This window comes from Somniosus microcephalus, chromosome 8, assembly GCF_052327205.1.
Source record: "Somniosus microcephalus isolate GS21.2 chromosome 8, FLI_Smic_1.0, whole genome shotgun sequence".
In the NCBI taxonomy this organism is placed as follows: domain Eukaryota; kingdom Metazoa; phylum Chordata; class Chondrichthyes; order Squaliformes; family Somniosidae; genus Somniosus; species Somniosus microcephalus.
Genome location: NC_140994.1, coordinates 216798920 through 216814031, shown reverse-complemented (window position 1 = coordinate 216814031; position 15112 = coordinate 216798920). Strand labels below are relative to the sequence as shown.

General features: G+C 49.0%; 1 long non-coding RNA gene across 2 annotated transcripts in view; it reads left to right on the top strand.

Annotated features, from left to right (window-relative positions):
- The window catches only part of LOC147114103 (uncharacterized), a 212716-nt gene that overhangs the window by 184379 nt on the left and 13225 nt on the right, over positions 1 to 15112 (top strand). The window contains exon 1 of one of the 2 annotated variants that reach the window (XR_015079356.1): positions 13493 to 14651. The exons of the other annotated variant lie outside the window; for it this stretch is intronic. This is a non-coding gene — a long non-coding RNA (uncharacterized LOC147114103). Of the gene's footprint in view, positions 1 to 13492; positions 14652 to 15112 lie in introns of those variants that run through there. 2 annotated transcript variants of the gene reach the window in all.

Below are 15112 nucleotides of genomic sequence, written 5' to 3'. Positions count from 1 at the left end.
ACTGTTCAACCACATGATATGTGAACAGACATGCAGAATGGACATTTTATAACAAAACACCCACACCCTGACTTTTGTCTTTGTCATGTACTCCAAGAGGATCTCTTGTGGTGTTGTTCATTGGTGCTGGCTAGGAATAGAGCAAAGAGAAGACGTCTGGGCGAGGAACAGAGCCAGTTGGGACGGTCCTATCTGGGCCTTAGTGGAGAGACAGCATTTGAGGAAAACCTGTAGTAAACAATCTTAGCAGTTTTAACTTGAGGTGGAATAGCTTGCAGGACCAACATTTTTCTGGGCACTGGAGTCATGTATTCACAGGTACTTAGAAGATCAAAGCTGTGCAGCAACTCAAACAATTTGATGAAGAAAGGTAGAAGCAAACCTCAAGCTGCAGAACTTGAGACAGTATAGGCCTTTACCGGCAAAATTAAAAACCCAAACAAAGCACTAGGGTTTATTTCTAGAGGGATAGAATTGAAAGCATTGAAGTTATGTTAAACTTGTATAGAACCCTGGTTAGCAGCGGAAACAGGGAGGCGGAGAATAAATCGAGCGGGAGGCCCAGACAGTGCAGACTGGAGCAGCGGCGGCAGCGAGGAGGGGGAGAATAAATCGAGCGGGAGGCCCAGACAGTGCAGACTGGAGCAGCGGCGGCAGCGAGGAGGGGGAGAATAAATCGAGCGGGAGGCCCAGACAGTGCAGACTGGAGCAGCGGCGGCAGCGAGGAGGGGGAGAATAAATCGAGCGGGGGGCCCAGAGAGAGCGCAGACTGGAGCAGCGGCGGCAGCGAGGAGGGGGAGAATAAATCGAGCGGGGGGCCCAGAGAGAGCGCAGACTGGAGCAGCGGCGGCAGCGAGGAGGGGGAGAATAAATCGAGCAGGAGGCCCAGAGAGAGCGCAGACTGGAGCAGCGGCAGCAGCGAGGAGGGGGATAATAAATCGAGCAGGAGGCCCAGAGAGAGCGCAGACTGGAGCAGCGGCGGCAGCGAGGAGGGGTAGAATAAATCGAGCAGGAGGCCCAGAGAGAGCGCAGACTGGAGCAGCGGCGGCAGCGAGGAGGGGGATAATAAATCGAGCAGGAGGCCCAGAGAGAACGCAGACTGGAGCAGCGGCAGCAGCGAGGAGGGGGAGAATAAACCGAGCAGGAGGCCCAGAGAGAGCGCAGACTGGAGCAGCGGCAGCAGCGAGGAGGGGGAGAATAAACCGAGCGGGAGGCCCAGAGAGAGCGCAGACTGGAGCAGCGGCGGCAGCGAGAAGGTGGAGAATAAATCGAGCAGGAGGCCCAGAGAGAGCGCAGACTGGAGCAGCGGCGGCAGCGAGGAGGGGGAGAATAAATCGAGCTGGAGGCCCAGAGAGAGTGCAGACTGGAGCAGCGGCGGCAGCGAGGAGGGGTAGTATAAATCGAGCGGGGGGCCCAGAGAGAGCGCAGACTGGAGCAGCGGCAGCAACGAGGAGGGGGAGAATAAATCGAGCAGGAGGCCCAGAGAGAGCGCAGACTGGAGCAGCGGCGGCAGCGAGAAGGTGGAGAATAAATCGAGCAGGAGGCCCAGAGAGAGCGCAGACTGGAGCAGCGGCAGCAGCGAGGAGGGGGAGAATAAATCGAGCAGGAGGCCCAGAGAGAGCGCAGACTGGAGCAGCGGCGGCAGCGAGGAGGGGGAGAATAAGTCGAGCAGGAGGCCCAGAGAGAGTGCAGACTGGAGCAGCGGCAGCAGCGAGGAGGGGGATAATAAATCGAGCAGGAGGCCCAGAGAGAGCGCAGACTGGAGCAGCGGCAGCAGCGAGAAGGTGGAGAAGAAATCGAGCAGGAGGCCCAGAGAGAGCGCAGACTGGAGCAGCGGCAGCAGCGAGGAGGGGGATAATAAATCGAGCGGGAGGCCCAGAGAGAGCGCAGACTGGAGCAGCAGCGGCAGCGAGCAGGTGGAGAATAAATCGAGCGGGGGGCCCAGAGAGAGCGCAGACTGGAGCAGCGGCGGCAGCGAGGAGGTGGAGAATAAATCGAGCAGGAGGCCCAGAGAGAGCGCAGACTGGAGCAGCGGCAGCAGCGAGAAGGTGGAGAATAAATCGAGCAGGAGGCCAAGAGGGAGCGCAGAGTGGAGCAGCGGCGGCAGCGAGGAGGGGGAGAATAAATCGAGCGGAGGGCCCAGAGAGAGCGCAGACTGGAGCAGCGACGGCAGCGAGGAGGTGGAGAATAAATCGAGCAGGAAGCCCAGAGAGAGCGCAGACTGGAGCAGCGGCGGCAGCGAGGAGGGGGAGAATAAATCGAGCAGGAGGCCCAGAGAGAGCGCAGACTGGCGCAGCGGCGGCAGCGAGGAGGGGGATAATAAATCGAGCAGGAGGCCCAGAGAGAGCGCAGACTGGAGCAGCGGCGGCAGCGAGGAGGTGGAGAATAAATCGAGCAGGAGGCCCAGAGAGAGCGCAGACTGGAGCAGCGGCGGCAGCGAGGAGGTGGAGAATAAATCGAGCAGGAGGCCCAGAGAGAGCGCAGACTGGAGCAGCGGCGGCAGCGAGGAGGGGTAGAATAAATCGAGCAGGAGGCCCAGAGAGAGCGCAGACTGGAGCAGCGGCGGCAGCGAGGAGGGGGAGAATAAATCGAGCGGGGGGCCCAGAGAGAGCGCAGACTGGAGCAGCGGCGGCAGCGAGGAGGTGGAGAATAAATCGAGCAGGAGGCCCAGAGAGAGCGCAGACTGGAGCAGCGGCGGCAGCGAGGAGGGGGATAATAAATCGAGCAGGAGGCCCAGAGAGAGCGCAGACTGGAGCAGCGGCGGCAGCGAGGAGGGGGAGAATAAATCGAGCGGGAGGCCCAGAGAGAGCGCAGACTGGAGCAGCGGCGGCAGCGAGGAGGGGGAGTACCGCCAGTAAAAACAACAACAACAAAAGCAACAACTGCAAAACAGCTAAAGTGATGTCACAACCAGGGAAGGAGCTGATTGGTGAGTAGCTGGTAAGTGTTTCTAGTTAATAGTCTATTAAGTAAAGGCATGACAGGGCAGCTCAGTCCCATGGAATGCACGTCCTGTGCCATGTGGGGACTCCAGGATGCTTCCCATGTCCTGAACAACCACATGTGCAGGAAATTTCATCAGCTGGAGGAGCTCGAGCTCCGGGTTTTGGAGCTTGAGCAGCAGCTGGAATCACAGCGGTGCATCCATGAGGCTGAGAGTTTCGTGGATAGCATGTTTCAGGAGGTGGTCACTGTGGTGTATGTGCCTTTAAGAGCAATTATGGTGTATGTGCCTTTAAGAGCCCCAGGTGTGCGTAATGCCGGTAATTGCCACTTGGGCTATATAAGCCTGTGTATTGTGTATATCCTTTCGAAACCCCCCCCCAGACTTGCTTAGTAAATACCTATGAACCAACTCCTGTCTTCAGTGTCTTTATCTACACACGGACACTACAGTGGCGACGAGGATGGGATTCGAACCCACGCGCGCAAAGCACCTCAAGGACATCGATTCCTCCAGCGTCCAGAAGACTCAAGGAAGTAAGAGAAACTGTGGTTTCACCAGCTGGCCAAGCTGGTGACAGGTACTGCGCTAATCCTTCCTGGGCGGTTCCTGAAAATGAAGAACCTAGCTAGGGCGTTTGTATGGTGGCCAGGTATCGATGGAGACATCGAAGACATGACCAAGAGCTGCCTAGGATGCCAGGAGGTCCAAAATGCTCCGCCACAGGCCCCTCTACATCCATGGGAGTGGCCCTCATCGACTTTGCTGGTCCATTTATGGACTCAATGTTCTTAATCGCAGTTGATGCACACTCCAAGTGGCCGGTGGTAATAAAGATGTCCTCCACCACCACGGAAAAAACCATCACAGTATTAAGGACCATATTTGCCAGGAATGGGCTGCCGGAGCAGATATGTTCTGATAATGGACCGCAATTTGTGTCCGAAGAATTCAGAAAGTTCTTAAAGAACAATGGGGTAAAGCACTACACGTCCGCCCCATACCATCCCGCCACCAATGGATTGGCTAAAAGGTTTGTCCAGACCTTCAAGAAGGCCATCAAGGCCATGGGTAATGAAGACATAAAACTTCAGCACAAGGTGGATAACTTCTTATTTGCATATAGGAATGCAACGCATATGGTTACTAACCAAACTCCCGCCATGATGTTCTACAATAGAAACCTAAGATGCCGGCTGGATTTGGTCAAGCCCAACATCCGAAGGGACGTGGAGAACCGGCAGTTTCAGGGCATGAATGAAAGGCCAACTAGGGCCTTCCAGATAGGCCAACCGGTTTTGGCCCGGGACTACCGTACCGAGAAATGGCAGCCTGGAACTATCTGCACACGATTAGGACCACTGATGTATACCGTGGACATCGGAGACAGCATAATAAGGCGCCATGCTGACCAAATCATCAAGTCATCCGAAAAGGGACAACCTACACCACCACTCTATACATCTAACGATGAAGTAGAGATACCCATATCTACCTCCGATCCGGTGATACCGGAGTCTGATGAACCCGACACTGGCCTTCAAGCCGAATCAGCCTTGCCAGAAGAACCTACTACACCACCAGAAACTACTACACCCCCGAGGCGTTATCCGGACCGAGTCAGGAAGCCTCCTGAGAGACTAACTTATAATTAATTAATACAGCAATGTATATTATTTTGCATATAACATGTAATTAATAATTACTTAAAATATGATGTACTAGTTAGCTAGAAGGGGAGGAATTGTGGTGTATGTGCCTTTAAGAGCAATTATGGTGTATGTGCCTTTAAGAGCCCCAGGTGTGCGTAATGCCGGTAATTGCCACTTGGGCTATATAAGCCTGTGTATTGTGTATATCCTTTAGAAACCCCCCCCCCAGACTTGCTTAGTCAATACCTATGAACCAACTCCTGTCTTCAGTGTCTTTATCTACACACGGACACTACAGTCACCCCGCAGATAAAGGGCAGGAATTTAACTCAGGAGTCGGGTAGGAGGCAGGACTACAACTTTCGGGGTTGTAGTCCCACCTCCATCGAGATGCGGCCAATCCACGCGATTTTAACTTGATTGGCCTTGTTGAGCCCACCCAGCGGGCTCAGCAGGCCAATTAAGGGCCACCCGGCAACAGGTGATGTCACAGACTGAAATTTCATCTGTCAAGAGATTTTGACAGATGAAATACCAGTGTTTCACAGCTGTTTGAAGCTGTCAAACACTGACAGTCTTACTTGTAACCTGAGTCCTTCTCCACAGACTCAGTTAGAAATCTCTCCTGCACAGAAAGCTGCAGGCTGTCACTTTTGACAGTTCGCAGCCATTCTGCTTTCTGTGCTGGTGAGATGAGGGTCTCCCGGAACCTAAAGGAAAGAAGGCTGAAAAGGTAAGAAAAGGTCATTTACACTTCTTTAATCACTTTAGACACACCAAACACACTTACCTTTGCACTCATGCACACATCACTCACCTGAACACCAATATCTCGACCCCTCCAAGCCCTTCAACCCGACGGCCCGACTCCTCTAACTTGGCATGGTCTGGAGCCGTCGGGAATCCCACAGTTCAACCTTCAAAATAGGGATTAGACTAAAAACTGCCTGTTAACAGGCAGTTAATTGGCACTCATCCCTTCCTGCCTCGGGTAGGCAGATCCCAGTGCGGGGCGGGTACCCGCCTCCTTTGAAACTGCCATGGAGGTGGGTTTGGGTGCGGGATGGGGTCAGGACCCCTGATTTTGGGATTTTAACCCCCCGCACACCTCCAATCCCGACTCCATGGCACAATGAAAATCCTGCCCATTGTGTGTTCAGGCAGAAAGGGAATGGGTGACCATGAGACAGAAGAGGAGGACCAGGCAGGTAGTGCAGGAGTCCAGAGTGCATCTCGCTCTCCAACCAGTATTCAGTTCTGAGTACTGGCAGGTACTCTGGGGAGTATAACCAGAGACAGGTCCGTAGCACCACGGGTGGCTCAGCTGTACAGGGGGGAGGAAGAAGAGTGGGAAAGCAATAGTGGTAGGGGATTCGATAGTTAGGGGAGCAGACAGGCGTTTCTGCGGCTGCAGACGTGACTCCAGGATGGTATGTTGCCTCCCTGGTGCCAGGGTCAAGGACATTACCAAGTGACTGCAGAACAATCTGAGCCAGGAGGGTGAACAGCCAGAGGTCGTGGTCCATATCAGTACCAAAAACATAGGTAGAAAGAGGGATGAGGTCCTGCAGGCAGATTTCAGGGAGCTAGGAAAGAGATTAAAAAGCAGGACCTCAAAGGTTTTTAATCTCTGGATTACTCCCGGTGCCACGCGATAGCGAATATAGAAATAGGAGGATAGCGCAGATGAATGCGTGGCTGGAGGGATGGTGCAGGAGGGAGGGCTTCAGATTCCTGGGACATTTCAGGAGGAGGTGGGGGAGGTGGGACCTGTACAGGCCAGACAGGTTGCACCTCAACAGGAGCGGAACCAATAACCTCACGGGGAGGTTTGCTAGTACTGTTGGGAAGGGTTTAAGCTAAGTTGGCAGAGGGGTGGGCACCAGGATGTAACATTAGAAAGGAGAAATAAAGTGCTGAAAGGATTGGGAGAGGCAGAGAGCACTAAAGTAAGAAATAGTAAGGTATTAGGTGGGGTCAAACTAAGAGAGAATACAGGATAGTCTAAGATGGTTTCACAGTGTATGTATGTGAACGCACAAAGCGTAGTAAACAAGGTAAGTGAGCTGCAAGCACAAATAGCCACATGGGTATATGATGCTGTGGCAATAACTGAGACCTGGCTCAAAAAAGGGCAGGATTGGGTATTAAATATTCCTGGTTATAAAGTGTGCAGGTAAAATAGGGAAGGAAAGATAGGAGGTGGTGTGGCAGTATTGGTCAAGGAGAAGGTTACAGCCCTGGAGAGGGAGGATGTCCTGGAGGGGTCAAGGACAGAACCTATATGGCCAGAGTTAAGAAGTAATAGAGGTCCCATTACACTACTCGGTGTATTCTATAGACCACCAAATAGTGGGAAAGATATGGAGGAGCAAATTTGCAGAGAAATTACAGAGAGGTGCACAAACTAGAGTAGTAATAATGGGGGACTTCAACTATTCTAATATAGACTGGGATCGTAATAGTGTTAAGGGAAGAGAAGGGGAAGAATTTCTGAAGTGCGTTCAGGAGAACTTTCTGGATCAGTATATTTCTGGCCCGACGAGGGAGGAGGCATTGCTGGATCTGGTTCTGGGGAATGAGGTAGGTCAAGTGGAGCAAGTGTCAGCAGGTGAACATTTAGGGAACAGTGATCATAGTATCATAGGGTTTAGGTTAGCTATGGACAAGGACAGGGAGCAATCTAGAGTAAAAATGTTTAACTGGGGGAAGGCCAATTTCAGTGGGATGAGAACAGATCTGGCCTGGGTAAACTGGAATCAAAGATTGGCAGGCAAAACTGTAATGGAACAATGGGCTGCCTTTAAAGAGGAAATAGTTCAGGTACAGTTGAGGTACATTTGCACTAGGGGGAAAGGCAGGGCAACTAAAGTCAGGGCTCCCTGGATGACGAAAGGGATAGAGAATATGATGAAGCAAAAAAAGATGTCAGGTTGCAAATAATCTAAGAATCAGGCTATATACAGAAAGGTCAGAGGAGAAGTGAAAAGAAAATAAGAGGGGCAAAGGGAGGGTATGAGAATAGAATGGCAGCCAACATAAAAGGTAATCCAAAAGTCTTCTATAGGCATATAAATAGTAAACGGGTAGTAAGAGGAGGGGTGGGGCCGATTAGCGACCAAAAAGGAGACCTATGCATGGAGGCAGAAGGTATGGCTGTGGTACTAAAAGAGTACTTTGCATCTGTCTTCACCAAGGAAGAGGATGCTGCCATAGACATAGTAAAGGAGGTGGTAGTGGAGATACTTGATAGGATAAAAATTGATAAATAGGAGGTATTAGAAAGGCTGGCTGTACTTAAAGTAGATAAATCACCAGGAGTGGATGGGATGCATCCTAGGATGCTGAGGGAATTGAGGGAGGAAATCGCGGAGCTACTGGCCATAATATTCCAATCCTCCTTAGATACGGGGGTGGTGCCAGAGGACTGGAGAATTGCAAATGTTACAACATTGTTCAAAAAAGTGTGTAAAGATAAACCCAGCAACTACAGGCCAGTCAGTTTAACCTCGGTAGTGGGGAAGCTTTTAGAAACAGTAATCAGGAACAAAATTAACTGTCACTTGGACAAGTGTGGATTAATTAAGGAAAGCCAGCACGGATTTGTTAAAGGCAAATCATATTTTACTAATTTGATTGAGTTATTTGATGAGGTAACAGAGAGGGTTGATGAAGGCAATGCGGTTGATGTGGTGTACATAGATTTCCAAAAGGCGTTCGACAAAGTGCCACATAATAGGCTTGCCAGCAAAGTTGAAGCCCATGGAGTAAAAGGGACAGTGGCAGCATGAATACAGATTAGCTAAGTGACAGGAAACAGAAAATATTGGTGAATGGTTGTTTTTCGGACTGGAGGAAGGTAAACGGTGGTGTTCCCCAGGAGTCGGTACTAGGACCACTGCTTTTCTTGATATATATTAAGTGCCCACTAAGTGAGTGGGCAAGAACATGGCAAATGGAATATAATGTGCTCCTATTTTTTATGTTATGTTCTTATATTAATGACTTGGATGTGAGTGTACAGGGCATAATTTCAAAATTTGCAGATGACACAAAACTTGGAAGTATAGTGAACAGTGAGGTGGAGAGTGATAGACTTCAGGAAGACATAGACAGGCTGGTGAAATGGGCAGACACGTGGCAGATTAAATTTAACACAGAAAAGTGTGAAGTGATACATTTTGGTAGAAAGAATGAAGAGAGGACGTATAAACTAAATGGTACAACCCTGAAGGGGATGCACGAACAGAGAGACCTAGGGGTATGTGTGTAGAAATCGTTGAAGGTAGCAGGGCAGGTTGAGGAAGCAGTTAAAAAGACTTACAGGATCCTGGGCTTCATGAATAGAGGTATAGAGTACAAAAGTGTGGAAATTATGATGAACTTTATAAAACACTGGTTCGGCCCCAACTGGAGTACTGTGTCCAATTCTGGGCACCACACTTTCGGAAGGTTGTGAAGGCCTTAGAGAGGGTGCAGAAAAGATTTACGAGAAAGATTCCAGGAATCAGGGACTTCAGTTACATGGATAGACTGAAGAAGCTGGGGTTGTTCTCCTTAGAGCAGAGAAGATTGAGAGGAGATTTGATAGAGGTGTTCAAAATCATGAGGGGTCTGGACAGAGTAGATAGAGGGAAACTGTTCCCATTGGCAGAATGGGCGAGAACCAGAGGACACAGATTTAAGGTGATTGGCAAAAGAACCAAAGGTGACGTAAGAAAAAACTTTTTTGCGCAGCTAGTGGTTAAGATCTGGAATACTCTGCCTGAAAGGGTGGTGGAGGCAGATTCAATCACGGCTTTCAAAAGGGAGTTGGATAAGTATCTGAAGGAAAGAAATTTGCAGGGCTACGGGGAAAGGTCGGGGGAGTGGGACTAGCTGAAGTGCTCTTGCAGAGGGCCTGCATGACCTCGACGGGCCGAATGGTCTTCTTCCCTGCTGTAACCATTCTATGATTCATGAAATGAATGCATCTGCGTTCTCTGTATTACACTAATCTTTCCCCAATGGCTACTCTTGAAAGTGTTTAAATGTGTACTAATCATGCCAGTTTTTAGCGGCTCTTGCATACTCAACACAAAATAATTATTTGATAAATAATTGGTTATGGAATTTTGAATAAATTAATTATAATTCCTTAAAATCTTAAGCAGTCCAGATTTGCTAGGGGGTGACGAACTGGTGACACTATCATAAAGATAAAAGAGATCTTATCAGAGATGATCTTCAAACATTGCAATGGAGTTCTAGGCAATCTCTTTAGGAATTTGTATTTTTTATTTGCTGGGAATCTGCCGAGGGATTTGCAGTTTTGTGCAGGTGTTCAGTTCTGAAATAAAACCTTGTTCCACAAGGTTTCACCCATTGATTTACTGACAAATACTGTAGACCTCCCGTAAGGCCGCCAGAAAATGCAACCCCACCCCACCTCCCTCCCCCACCCCACCTCCCTCCCAAGAAGAACCTTGGCAAAGGAGGCGTTTGAAGTTCCGGCATCCATCTGAGGCGTTTTCCACTTGTCAGCGTCTATCCTCGTATACAATCTGCCAAGTCCTGCCAGATTCCTCACGGCCGTTAACGCTGCTGAAATGCTTTTAGCGGCTTCACGCACTGGCGTGCTTTAGAGAGGGCGGCAATAGGAGTAGCGAAATCCAAAATGGATGAGTGGGCGTCAACTCGGAGTTGCATGCCGATTGACGTCAAGCACCGACTCATTACAGTACTTTCGCCAAGCGCAGGTAACGGAAGCACTGCCGACCCTCCGAAAAAGGCGGCCGCCGCAGGATCCGCCGACAGCGTGGCGGCTGCCAATTTTTTTCCCTGAATCTGGCGGTAGCAGGTGCCGTTAAACCCCCAAATTATTAGTGCTTTATACATTTCTGCATCATTTTGTCCCGTTCCAATAGTTATTTTTGTGTGTTATCTTGAACTGCCAATAAACTACCAGTGCTCACATATATATAAGGATTTCTGTAATACATAGAATCCCAGCATCAAATGGGATTATGGGCATGGATTCCCTAATACATATTTATGTTTATAAGATATCCTTAAGATGACAGCCATTGCCAAAGGGCAGGCTAACAAAAAATCTAATAGAGTGGAAGCTCTCACAATTCATGAAGGCAGTTGGGTTCTTATGAAAGAGCCGACAGGGTGACATTGGTGAACTCAATTATGTGACACAACTCTGTCACTGCCAGAGAATTAAAGCCTTCATTTGCAGTGCTGCTCAGAAAATGGCAGGAGATGTTGTTCTGGGCCTATGGATTCTGTTGCGAGGGTGAGTATTCCTCTGAGCATAGCTTTTTCGACTCACTTTTCCTCCAGCTTCATTACTATTGGCTCCTTCCTTCCTCGTCTTTCCAGCGTGGAATTACTAGAAGGCTCCCCATCAAGGAGCAACTGCAAAGGCTGAAGCTCCTTAACAGTTCAGAACCTACAATAGCAACCAGTAGCACTTTCAAAACCTTTAAAGTCAAAAAGCCTACAAGCTCTTGCAGGAAAAATGTCTCCAAAAGCTCTGCCTGAGGATCCCTTTTAAATAGTGTTTGAAATAGCTGCCTCAGAACTAGTGCTACCCATGGTTGGTGGACAGGAGCAGGAAGTGGCATTAGTCAGGTGTCGAGGGTGTAAAATGGCATCGGTGCATAATGACACCACTTGACCTCATTTTAAATTTTTCATGAGGTTGCCTCTTGTTTCAGTCAGCAGCTCTGGCTGCCACAATTAATGTCCCCTGGAACTTGAAGCCAGTTGTAAAAGCAGCGGTAAGTGGGCCAGACGAACAGATGTTTTATCTTCTTGCTCATGTTTTTGAGTGCAAACGGGCAGTAAGGAGACAAAAATCACTCTGGTATGATGTATTCTCACCTATGCTGTACATGAAAATATATAGGAAAACCAGGCTGATGAATAGGAGGAACATCATCATACACAGGAATATCCTGCTCGTTTTTGTACCATTTACACAGGACAGAAGAGAAAGTATCAGTTTTAAATTTACTTCTCACTCATTTCCATTTATCTCTGCTTGTCTTACTTTCCTGACGTACTTTGAAGTAGCAATGTGGGATTTACCTTATCTATACCACTTAATAGTTTACATATTTCACCAAGGTCATCCCTTAATGACCATCTTTCAGACTGTAAATTTGAAGTTTCTCTATTCGTACCACATAGCATCCACTTTATACTTGAGGTCAGTCTTGTTGCTGTCTTTTCAGTGACATATATCTATTTTGTGGCCACCACATGCTAAAATGCTTCCTAGAAAGTATAGTTAAATATAGCTTTTCCTTTTTTACAGGGATTTCCTCAGATTTACAAATTCTGAAAATGTCACCATAGCCTCTAGAGGAAATTAGACTTCTCATACAAATGACATGTACATTCCAAAACACCACCTGGCAACGAACACTGAAAACTTGTGGAATTTACCCAGCTTGAGCCGATTGGCCATTCCTAATGTATGAGAAACTTTAGGGAGGATTTTAATGGAAAAGGAGCAGCTAAACTGGAGAGGCACCATTTCCCGCAGAGTCTCCTGCTGGACTTCAGCGGGAGCCACATTAATAATCGCAAATTAGGATCTCTCGACGGACATGTAACCCCAATGTCATTTTAACATACTTCACCTGCCGCGACCAGCCCGCCAGATAAAGCTGTTGTGATGCCAGCTAGGCCTACTAAAGTAATTTTAAAACTTTCTTCAGTGGGGCCAGGAGGAGCAGGCATGCTTCTCCAGGCACGACAAGGAAAGTCCAGGCCTCTGCCGCCCTGAGCCTGCCCAGCCACGAGACCCTTGCAATAAAACCCCTTCCCAGACTTACAATGTTGCTGGCAGCCTCCTCTTGGTGCCATTGGATGGCCTCCAGACTGCTCGATCTTTATCCCCCCCACCAACCAGCTGTCACAATCTGCCCAAAACAGGCTGCCGGCTTTGAGCTATGCTGGTTGCTGTCCAAAAACACCTCTGATGCCCAGTCTGTTGGTCCTATAATAAAAATGCATCTAACATTTTCAACCTCCTAGCCTTTGCTCCCCGCCCCTTCTCAGATCCTCCGGGAGGCTTACTGTAAGCAGTAAGACCCACTATCTGTGAGTGCCCCTATCTTTGGGTCACTGACAAGCAAACACCTAGTGAGGGGTGTGATCTCATTCCTGTCTCATTACCATAAAATTACAATCTTTGCACCTATTCTAGAAATCAAGAGGTAGATTTTGACCTTGTATGACTGTGTAAAATGGGTGATAGCGAGTCAGCTCCCCATTTTACATCTCTCCTGATTCGTTATCACCCATTTTACACTATCACACAAAGTCAAGATCTACCCCCAGCGCCTCAGTTCCCCTTATCCCCAAGGAAACTATAGAAGCATTGCAAGCAATGCAAAGAGGGTGGAGACCTGACTTCTTGGTCTGGATATTAGCCTGGAGGCACGAGTTCCATGTGGGGGGTGTGGGGGTGCTGTTCTGAGGTCGGAAACCCGGAAGAAAGGGCTTCCCGAATGTCCTGCAGTTTTTAACTGCAGGGCTCCTTTAAATTTTTTTCTGTCGGGTTCCCACCCACAGGCAGCCTGACTAGGCCTTTCGGGCAGGCAGTCTGCTTCAGAGGCTGAAGCCTACGAGAGCGGGTAGGCGTATTGCGGGAATGAGAGAAATCATGGGGGGTATCCCGATCACTGGGGAGAGGTCTGATCACGGGGTGTTTCGATGGTAGTCATGGGGGTCCCGGTCACAGGGAAGGGGGTCCGATAGTGGTCCGTGGGGGGTGGGGGGAACAATGATATTCGGGGAGGCAAATGGTGGTTGGGGGGGAGCAGATGGTGGTCGGGGGGGATAAGACAGATTGGGGGGGTGGGGGTTTACTGGGTAGCTTATCGGGTCTGGAGGAAACACTCTGCTCCTCCTGGTGCACAAGCAGTGCTGTAAAGGCATTTACCTTATGGATTTAGCTCTTCTCGCCTCTTTGCACCCGCTGGCTTTCTAGAGGCAAGGGAAGCCCAGCCAAACTGAGTTAAAAATAGAATAACACTTAAAATGAAGGCAGGCAGCCTCATTATAATATTTAAATCACCAAGCCACTTCCCATGAGCGGATTGCTTGCCCGCCCCTCGTCCTGCCTCCGTTAAAACTGGAGGTGGGCAGATTGGAGGCACGTTGGACTCCTGTTTCAGATTTTTTGCATTTTAACATCTGACACGACCCCAATCCACCCGCTTTTGGGAGTTAAGATTCAGCCCCTTGAATCTTGGCCCCTTTTCCTTCTGCTTTGCACCCAAGGCATAGGCATTCCCTGGGCACAAATCACTGAAAAATCAGCCTGAGCGTGTTGTGCTTCCTTTCCACCAGGAAATGGATTGAGGCTGCCCTAAACTCATAGGCCACAATTTTGTCATTTGATGCGGGTTGGGAGCGGGTCAGGTGGTTTCTGGGTTCCAGTCCCGCCCCCAACTGCATCCGGCCCACGGACTTGATTTTACACTGATTGACCTTGTTAAACCCGCCCTGCAGGCTTGCCGGCCAAGTAAGAGGAAGCCAGTCAGATGACATCATTTGATGACATGTCATCTGCCGGTTTTCTAAAGGGTCCACGCACAATTTTTTTTGCCAGCTCATTTCTCAGTGTTTCACAGCATTGAAGTGCTGCAAACACTGACAATCACTGTAAGCTCTTGCACCCAGACTCTCCAATGACTCACTCCCTCCATCAACAGATGGCAGCTGCAGCTGAGGTTACAGAAGCGACCTGTCACTGGTGAGAGAGGTTCTCCCAATGAGGTGGGACTAGACATTGATTTCAAAACTTGTTACCTGCAGAAAAGTGATTAAAAATGATTTTCCCAACATTTTCTTACCTCTGAAACTCACCAGTGCACCATTGGATCCTTCACCCCACTTCTGCAGCTTTCATCAATGCAGAAGCATTACAGCAGACTCACACCATACCACACTTACCTGGCGTGGTGTCCAGATGTCGGGAACCCTGAAGCAGAAGCGACAACATTGAAAAAGAGCCTGTTAACTACTATCAAGTACCTGTTAACAGGCAGGTAAGTGGCTTTAATCATCTTCCTGCCGCTAGGTGTCCGGTCCATGTGCAAATTGGGGACCCGACACTTGGGAAAATTGCTTGGAGGCGGGTTGACGGTGGGATCGGAACCAGCCATCAATCAAAATGATTTTAACCCTTGACCCGCCTCCAAACCCGCCCCCTCAGTGCTGATAAAATCGCGACCATTAATTACCCTTGCAACTGTCAGTGAAAACAGGACTTTGATCCTATTAGTCTGGGCAGAATTGAGATAGGAAAGGACAATGTGCTGATCCACTAATTGCTCATTTCTTCACATTCAATCGGTAGATGAATTGGCCGAGTTGCAAATATTAAGCAAAATTAATTCCTAATCCAGTCCATCCCCAAACAAACCCCCAGTAAACACACCCTGGTTACTGTAGCTGGAGGGTTTAATCAATATTCAAAATAGATACGTTCTGTGTATTAAATCGAAAC